We start from the raw sequence: 10,395 nt of genomic DNA, 5'->3' as shown, positions 1-10,395 counted from the left end.
CAAACTGGTGTCCAGTGTAAAACATTCATCATAATGAACTTTGATTGAATGAGAGAGCGGGCAATTTTCTTTCAGAGAGTTTACCAATCCGATGCCTGGAATCATGTGTGATATGATCAAAGACCCCTTTGTCAAAATGTTTGGCACATTTGGTATAGATAATTGAGTCTAGTGGAGATGGGAAACAGATAGAAATGTGTAGATTTTAGAGCCAATGTGCCCCGAGTATTGATAAAGGGTAAGATGCAGAATTAGGGCTGAATTTCTGGATAGAACAAGTTTAGAAATGTTTACCTTAATTCGAAGGAAACTGTAAAAGTCTACGTTTGTGAGATTGGGTTTTTTGGCAAGTGCTGAAAAGTGGTGCGGATTCTAATTACTATCATAAACATCCTTATTTAGTCTGATTCCCTTAGAGGCCAACACATTTGCAATACTAAGCTCGAGATCACTATTGAGTCTATGATTGGACCATAAGGACGCCCATAGAATTGTTGATGGGATCCTGATGTTGTCTGCCCAAGGTTTTTAACCCATTTGCTGTATCAGAAAGAATACTGTAAGAATTGGATGTGATGAATTTTGGCATTGTGATAAAGGAGGATGTATGAAAGGGCTAGCTGAGCTCATGCTCAATATTCACCCATGGGACAGTATGTCTGAGTGAAACCAGGAAGTCACTTGGGCTGCTGGAAAGACTGTTTGATAAAGGTTCCACTTTGGGAGACCAAATCCCCCTAATAAAGCAGGTTGCCTAAGGGATTTAAATGAGATCCTTGCTCTCTTATCACTCCAGGGGAACTTTAAGGTGATTTTGTCTAGATCTTGGGAAAAGGAGGGAGAAAGTTTTAGAGGGAGCAAGGCGGATAAAAAGTTAACAATCAGGGTAATCATCATTTTGAGCATTTGAAGTCTGCACCACCAGGAGATAAATCTGTGTGACCATACATTCAGAAGATCCCTGACTTTGGTGGTAGCTTGAGATTCATTAAAAAGTACCGTATCCATGAGATCTCTACAAAATCACACCCCAAAATATTTAAGGTTAATCGTACTTTACGGTTATCGCATGCCCACTCCGTCCCCCCATCCCCTCCTTTGCACCCTCACGCCACTGGTCGCCGTAACCTTCGAATTACTGCTATATTGTTATCACCATTCACGGATCTCTAGCACCGGCCACACAGTTGTCGAAATGTTTGTGGCGTTCTCTGCTCACTCTATGCCACTTATTACAACAAACGTTTCTCACTACATAGGAACCGTTCGGGCTTGGTGCGGTTCAACAGTTGTACCGTCTGGTTATCCTACTTCACTCCGGCCTTTTGTACTCACCCAGACACATTTCTCTCTCCCTAACACGGTGTACTACCGCCTTCATTTACATTGCATGTAGTACCTTGTGTAGAATATGTATTGGTTCTACAATGCCTCACTGCTTCCTTGAGGGCGTTTCACCTTCGTTCAAATTCTCGTCTTTTACCATGTAAATGTACCTTGTAATTGAGCACTATTTATGAATACACAGGGCTTCTTCATAATGCATGGTCCACTCCAATTTTTGAAATGTGTGTATACAATGCTGGATTTTTCATAGACTTCTTTTGCCTTTTCTCCCCCGCTTTCCCCGCAGGAATTTGTATTTTATTCAGGCATGTGATTCATGCAGTCCTGATGATGATCCCATTACCCGTTCAAAGGGATCGAAACGCCGTCAACCACCTGTATAGTTTCAAACAGTCAACCATTGTATTCTATCAGTGTGTTAACTATTTAGGATAGCTTGTTTATGTATTATCATTGAACAGAAGCATCCTCCCTTTTGTTGCCTGAAATAACTTTTGTTTATTTGTTTTGTTGGTCACGGTCTCAGGTACTGGATGCAGGATTGTATCCCACTGTATGTTTGTTGCTTTTGAAATACTCCTTCATATACTCAATGGATTAAAAATCTGTGTCCGGCTGGACACTAATGAAATATAGTACTTGTTACAGGCTATATTGTATTCAAATGTTCTAAAAACTTTTTTCAAGGACCATTGTTGTGACACAAATTGCTCCCCAAATATTTAAGGCGTGTGGATTTCCATTTAAGACCTGAATTTCCTAGATGAGAAAGGAGGCCCAGTGGGTTTAAGGGCCCAGTGGGTTTAAGGGGAATACCTCTGTTTTGTCTTTGTTCAAGGTATAACCAGAAACTTTCGAGAAAGCCTGGATAATGTTGATCACAGCAGGGATAGCCTACTCACTATCCTCTGAGAAGATAAGGATGTAGTCTGCGTATGCCGCTGTTTTAAAAATTTGGTGCCCAAATTGCAGAACTTTGATTTTTGAGTCCGCATTGAGTAAACTCAGTAATGGGTCAAATATTAGGACAAAAGTAAAGGAGAAAGGGGACTCCTTGTCTTGTTCCTTGGTAAAGTTCGAAGTAGGAGGAAGTAGAACCATTAACCGTAATGTTCACTTTAGGATTCGCATATAGTGCAAGGATCATTTTAATGAAAGAGTTACCTAATTTATGGGACGCAAGCACAGCATGTGAAAAAGACCAAGACACTTTGTCAAAACGCCTTTTCCACACCAAGAGCATTCTCCGCAGTCGGCAACATGAAGAGTCTGGCTTTTTACAGAATGTGTGGAAAGTACAAAAATTATCCCTGGCTAGACACCCCTTGACAAAACCTGTTCGGGAATTATGAATAAGTTTGTGAATATGGCTGTCCAATTTATTGCCTAATATTTTTGCAAAGGTTTTAGCTTCCATGGATAAAAGAGAAATGGGCTAAACGTTTTTTGGATCAGAATGATCCTTACCCTCCTTGGGTATGACCACTATAGTAGCCTCAGGGTCATAGGACCATAACAGTCCACATTACCCACAAGTTTTTGTTTAATTCTCCCCACCATTTCCATGAATAAAGGGATACGTAGGAGAAGGTGAGGGATTTTTATCACTAGTTAAGCCCCCTGGTCACCCATATACTAAGTGATTCCTAGAATATGGCTGAGCCCACCTTGATCTTAAGCAGTCGGGGTGAACCTGATGATGAAGCATGACACTATTAGAATGTCTGAGGGTTAAATATAAAAAAGGATTTTTTTCTTTCACCGTACAAGTCATGCGGAGCTAGCATAACCATGTGGTTGATCCACCCCTCTAGCCCATGTCCTGTACATTGCATAACACAATCCCCATGACCCCTGGTTGGATACTTTTTGGTTACATTAATTTATCCTGGGAGGACTTATCCCTCCATCCCCTTCACATTCAAAGGGCCCCCTCAACCCTCCAGATCCAGTAGGTTCTTCTTTTCTGGATCTTTTTATTTATCGCATGTACTATTCTACTGTGAATCCCAGAGACATTGGAGAAAGCGCATATATTGTGGTGGTTAGATGTATTATTCTAAATCCAACCCAACACATATATGAGAAAGAGAATATATTGGGTGTTTAAGTATACTATGTTATAGTGCTGACCTTGATCCAACAAATACAAGGTAAATACAAGGTAAAGTTTATATACAAGGGGTAGGTTTACTATTCTAAATTCAATTTATGTAGCCAGTGTAGTTCCCGGAGTGATGCTGAGGTAGAAGCCATTCTAAGAAGTTGGCAAAGCAGTCTAGCTGCAGAGTTCTGGACTACTTGCTGCTTGTGAAGCACTTCCTTGCTAGCACCCAGATAAAGCACATTGCCATAGTCCAATCTGGACACTACTAGTGCCTGGATGACAGTTTTTTGCGTGGGGGGGGAGCATCTAAAGAATTTTCCTCAGCCATTTGAGAATAGCGAAACAGGTAGAGGCGACTTTAATAACTTGTTGCTTCATCGACAATAAGTCGTCTATGATGAAGCCCAGGTTACATGCCAACAGTGAAGGAAGGGGAGGATCCCCCATTTGAGTTGGCCAGTGATGGGGGCCCCAAAGATTTTTATTTTTCCCAAAAAGGAGGAGTTCAGTTTTACCGCCATTTAGTGTTAGTTTATTTGCATGCATCCAGTCAGCAATCTTATTAAGTCTCAGGTGGAGTGAGGGTGACTCTGAGATCTCATTGGTGGAGAGCGAAAAGAGGAGCTGGGTGTCATCAGCATAAGAGTATATTGTCAGCCCTGCTTGCTCGGTGATATTAGCTAGAGGGCTGACATAAATGTTAAAAAGTAGTGAGCTGAGTATGGAGCCCGGAGGGACTCCGCATAGGGAAACCTGGGTCTTCGACTGTTCGCTTGAGGAAAATACCTGAAAGGTCCAGTTAGTCAGGAAGCTGGATAGCCATTTGAGAGCCAAACCAGTTATGCCTCTGGATTGGAGGGTTTGTAAGAGTGAAGTGTGGGTGACAGTGTCGAATGCGGCACTTAGATCTAATAAAATAAGTGCCACCGTCTCTCCTTTATCGACCTGTGTTCGAATGTTCTCGGTGACTCCCAAGAGTGTCGTTTCTGTTGAAAAACCTGCCCTGAAACCCGATTGAGACGGATGGAGGATGTTATGAGTTTCAACAAAATTCGTCAACTGGGTGTTTATGTGTTTTTCTAGAATTTTAGAAAGGATCGGGAGTAAGGAGATGGGACGAAAATTGGAGAGGATCTCAGGATCAGAATTAGCTTTTTTTAAGAGGGGGAGGACCATGGCGTGTTTCCAGGCCGCTGGAACTTTAGCTTCACATAATGATGTGTTAAGTAGTTCCATGAGAATGCATAGTATGGATGGGACAGTTTCTGAAGTATCAAGGAGAGAATCGGATCCTTGGGGGGAGCCAGATTTAATATTAGTGAGAATACTATAGAAAGTAGAAAAGTCAAGAGGGGTCTAGACGGGCATTGCTGTAGACTAGATGTTCGTTCACTCCATTGCCCCTGTAACGTTCGTGAAGCCTGCAGTACTATAAAAGTTTGCCTTCAGTACATTGATTTTTTGGGAGTACATTGGGGATAGCATGTCCTGCTGCACCGAAATCTGGTACTACAAGTAATTTCATGAGAGGGTATGGCAGTTTGTATCCCTATTTTAGACTCTCTAGTAATAGAGTAGCTCCATTAATCCATATGTGTTTGCCACGGCTTGCCCCATGTTTTGTTGCTTAGTTTGAGCACCTGCTTCTGACAATTATTTGTTTGTAATTGTTAGATTGCATAATTTCTATCACTGGAGATTTTGTAAAATATGTATTTTTTTAAAAGTCTTGCAAAGTACATTAAAATTGTCAGTGTTAAATTGCAATCAGTGTGTCATGGCCTTTGCTTGCCTGAATTACTGGAGTTACTTACAAACGATTACGTTCCATCTGTGGATCTTATATTCCATATACTTGGCTTTAGCTGTGAATTGTATTAGACATGATCCCCATTTGAAGTATCCAAATATATCCATGTGTTGTTTATTGCTTGAGTTGAATTGCGCTAAGGAGTTGTGCTGAGGATGTTAGCACTTTCTGCATAAGCAGCTAGGGATGTCTGAAGATTGATTTGGAGATTATCAATGTCTATATTTTATGCCATTTAAGCTGATGGTGGTGTTTAAAATTAACTGTTTATGTGGAATGCATAGATTTAAAGCTAGTGATTATTCGGATTATTGTTGTTATTTGCTAAGAAACCCATCTCTAAGGTCCTGTTCACTTTCTGTTCCTGTCAGGAGTGTGCCATCAATGCAACTACAATAAATTGTAAGTTTGTTGTGGTAAGTAGAAAGGCATGCGTGTTCCCTTTATGTCATAGAAACATTGGCTCACTGTGCTGCATCCTTGATTCTACTCCAGTTCTGCTTTTGAAGATAGATTTGCTACATTGAGTGTACATTTAATGTACTGTACATATATGCTGAGATTATTCTCTCTATTAGGGCATCTTGTTTTTTCCAATGTTTGCCTGCATAGTGCTACTTCGAGTGGGTGTTGTTTTCGCAATGCACAAATCCCATAGTTGGTAACGGTGCTTCTTCTAGAATGGTAACAATGCACTATACCTTGTTTTGATAGGGAGTTGTTGTGTGATGTATAGGGCCCGGCCCCCCATTTGTTTATGAAAGAACATTGCAACACACCATGAATAAAGTAATTTCTAACTCCCCTAATGTTCACTGATGAATGTACATCATGTTTTAGTTACCATTAGGGGATGATGTGATACACAGATTATTATTCGGGAATCTATCCATATAAAATGAATGCACTCTTATCCAGTCTATGTGAATATAAAGAACGTTATTACCAGAGGCACAGCTTAGTCTGTGAAACTTGGGGAAGTTGGGGTGGGGGGGTGAATCTCAGATTTTCCTACTAAAAAGCAGTGGTCCGCAGGGTTGAGGGGTTGAAGTGTGAGATGACCAAGGTTCAGGATGGACTGTTTCCAGGAGGAGCAGGGTAAGTACTGGTTTGCATAAGTGGCCTCTGTCTAGAGTGACACAGTGGAAAAAAAATGATGGATGGAATGCTGCCCCGAATGATTGCCACCGGTTAGACTATTTGCAAGCATTCATGCTATCACCTTTTGGGTGTTTGCCTTTAGTATGGTTGGAAACTGGATACTGGTTCACATTTCCAAGCCTACAACTGCCAATGTTTGTGAATTCCAAGAAGTAGTACATTTCCACCAAATCAAGGATTTGTCTATTGGTGCAGATTTACTACTTTTTTGGTAAACCGGTCACTATATATTTTTATTTTCTGGGTCCAAAACAAACAAGTTAAAACCTCTTTGTGAAATGAGAATATCAAGAAAACACATCCTAACTTAGGGCCCCCAGACTCGACTACCAAACCAAGAATGCATTAGAGGGGGTTCCACACCCCAAACACCTCTCTGAATTACGGCCACATCCATTCTCCTGGGGCGGGTAGTTCTTCCAGGGAACTTATGAGTAATGTCATATACAACACAGCAGTCTGAAGTCCCCTGCTCTGGGATCACTTATTTTAAATGTATTTTCACAGCACACACTTTCTTCATCTCTGCTACAAGAATCCATGATTGTTGTCAAGTCAGTGCCTGTGGGCAGGGCTCGATTATGCTTGTTCTTGCCTTTTATAAATCATTTTATTAAGTGGCCAATGTGCTAAGCCCCAGTTGCAAATAGAGGCGAGCTAGCTGCAGGCAGTTTAATAGGATGAGCTGAGCCATGTGTCAGGCTATGCTCTAAAGGACCATGCTCAAGCCGAGCCATGAAAAGGCTTTTCTTGTATTTCGTGCAAGAAACAAATATGATACAATCTCTTCAAAATTCAAATAAAGTGTATTTCTCTAACATGCGAAAGTGTTGCACCTTAGTGCATCAGATTATATCACTGCTCAGACAGACATTTATAAACAGTGATAGTTTTTAGAAACAGTCATGGTTCGCCCCCCAATGTCATGACATTAGAGAATTAGGAGGCAAGTCATTAGTCATGTAAACCCTAAATGTGGCCTAGATTCTTAATATAGATGGACTAACATTAAAGTCTAATAAATCAAATATAAAAGGTGCATTGAGGTGCTTTTACAGCTCACATCCTGAATTCAAATGTTTAAAAGGTTGCTCATTTGTGATATAATAAAGAAAATGGAGGCTCTGTGAAAGAAAATATTTGCCTAGAATCCCACAATTTGGACAAACAGGGAAGCCAGCATTGATTCCATGTTATCTCATGTTATGTTATTTTTTCACATTTTAGAATTCAGCCATATGATGAATTTCTCTTTACCTCACCCCTCTCCCATTCAATTCAAAGGACACTGTTTTGTTTTTCGTTCTTGGCTCACAGTGAGAAAAAATGGCACAGCCCCGACTTAGCCCCCCCTGACCTAGCTACCAAACCCAGGAAGCAATATTTGGGGGAGTCTCACACCCCAAACACTTCCCCAAAAGCTACACCCCCGAGTGGGACGGGTTAAGACGTGAGTCCTGTGCTCCTCATGCCACTGGAGTCAAGCTATCCTGGCTGTTGAGGGCTGAAAGCTTAAAGCCGGTCCTAGGATGCTTGTTTCCAGTCCAGGGAAGACTGGATTGTTGTTAATCAATTCCCCCATGGTTCATATGTACTGTATGTTTTTTTCTTAAAAATACCTTTTTATTGTGTTATAAATGTGATGCTATTTGCGGTTTTAATCTTTTTGTAATGAATTGCAAATATAAAAGCTTTTTTAATAAAATGTTGTAATATATTGGATACAGCATTCAATATTTTATTGTATTGTTAACTACTGTATATGGACATTTGAATTGTTGGCTCAAGGGAATTCTTTTGATTTCGGTTATAAGTACCTCATTTCCCTTGAGAGTTTTGAGGGGTCCCTCTCTGTTTTTCTAACGTGAATGTATGACATTGTTCTGCATTCTGTCCATCAATTGATTTTTTTTGCATTTGTCACCCCGAGTGGGACGGGTATGCTCAGACGTGAGTCCCGTGCTCTCCATGCCACTGTAGACAAGCTATCCTGGCTGGGCTAAAGAACGGTGATGGATTGAACCCAGATCTATTGACTGGGTGTGAGTGTTTGATTGGTTCAGATGCTCCGTCCATCACCACCCCCTTTTGTACCGCTTTGTTCGCCATAAGTTGGCAGGGTATGCTCAGACGTGAGTCCCTTGCTCACTTTGCCACTGGATTCAAGCAAGCCGGGCTGAAGACGGCTTAAATGCCAGAAACCGGTCCTCGGAAGCTTGTTTCCGGTCCAGGGAAGGCATGGCTTGGCAGTTTGGGCTGGACTGTTCCCATGAGGCACAGGGTCAGACTGATTTGCATATGGCCATGTCTGAACTGGGGTGGCAGAGTGGGCTAAAGAACGGTGATGGATTGAACCCAGATCTATTGACTGGGTGTGAGTGTTTGATTGGTTCAGATGCTCCGTCCATCACCACCCCCTTTTGTACCGCTTTGTTCCCCATAAGTTGGCAGGGTATGCTCAGACTCGAGTCCCTTGCTCACTTTGCCACTGGATTCAAGCAAGCCGGGCTGAAGACGGCTGAAATGCCAGAAACCGGTCCTCTGAAGCTTGTTTCCGGTCCAGGGAAGGCATGGCTTGGCAGTTCGGGCTGGACTGTTCCCATGAGGCACAGGGTCAGACTGATTTGCATATGGCATGTCTGAACTGGTGTGGCAGAGTGGGCTAAAGAACGGTGATGGATTGAACCCAGATCTATTGACTGGGTGTGAGTGTTTGATTGGTTCAGATGCTCCGTCCATCACCACCCCCTTTTGTACCATCCTGGCTGATGAGGGCTGAAAGCCCGAAACCAGTCCTAGGATGCTTGTTTCCAGTCCAGGGAGGACCTGGTTTGGCAGTTCGGGGTGGACTGTTCCCATTGAGCGCAGGGTCAAGACTGATTTGCATATGGCTGTGTCCAAACTGGAACGGCATGGTGAGCAAAAAAACTATCGATTTAGGCCCAGATCTCTGTACTGGGGTGAATGTATGACATTGTTCTGCATTGTGTCCATCGATTGTTCTTTTTGCATTTGTCACCCCGAGTGGTACTGGTATGCTCAGACGTGAGTCCTGTGCTCTCCATGCCACTGGAGTCAAGCTATCATGGCTGAAGAGGACTGAAAGCACAAAACCGGTCCTAGGATGCTTGTTTCCAGTCCAGGGAGGACCTGGCTTGGCAGTTCGGGCTGGACTGTTCCCATTGAGCGCAGGGTCAAGACTGATTTGCATATGGCTGGATCCAAACTGGAACAGCATGGTGAGCAAGAAAACGATGGATTGAGACCCAGATCCCTGTACTGGGGTGAATGTATGACACTGTTCTGCATTCTGTCCATCAATTGTTCTTTTTGCATTACTTTAGTAAGCCACACATCCACTATGCCTCGACCCAGATTTGACACATCTCACCCCATCTCACTGATGTGGCCAGAGGCTATAAATAAAAGGGCTAAAAACTGCTCAGGGTCTTTACCCGCACTAGTATACCTGAGTGTTAGCTCTGGCGATAGCTCCGTCCGCAACTGTGCAGGTTCTATGATCCGTGAAGCATGGCAAATGACTTCAAAGCTGCACATGCCCAGGTGCCACCTGTATTACAGCCTTTTTGCAGTGCAGACCAGTGGCTGCACTTCATCCCTTAAGTGAGCTAGTAAACCCCTGCTACTACCACCCCCAGATGGAAGATGTGTGTAGACCGGCTGAACAATTACTTTAGATCCACCCATGAGACATAAAAAGTCGTCAAGTGCTCCTTGCTACTTCACCTCCCCAACACGGGTGCGGATGATGAGAACAATACCACAGTCAGGGCCCTCAATGCCCACTTCGACTCTCAGCTAAACCCAGACTTTCAATGCTGTAAGCTATGACAAGCATGCCAAAGTGAGTGGGAGTTGATTGACAACTTATATGCCTACCTTTGGGAACTGGCCGGCACCTGCACTGCTGATGACCAGCCAAAGATGATCCAGGCACAGATTATCAAAG

The sequence above is a fragment of the Lissotriton helveticus genome, chromosome 4_1 (genome assembly GCF_964261635.1).
Source record: "Lissotriton helveticus chromosome 4_1, aLisHel1.1, whole genome shotgun sequence".
Lineage (NCBI taxonomy): Eukaryota > Metazoa > Chordata > Amphibia > Caudata > Salamandridae > Lissotriton > Lissotriton helveticus.
This window is presented reverse-complemented; position numbering follows the sequence as displayed.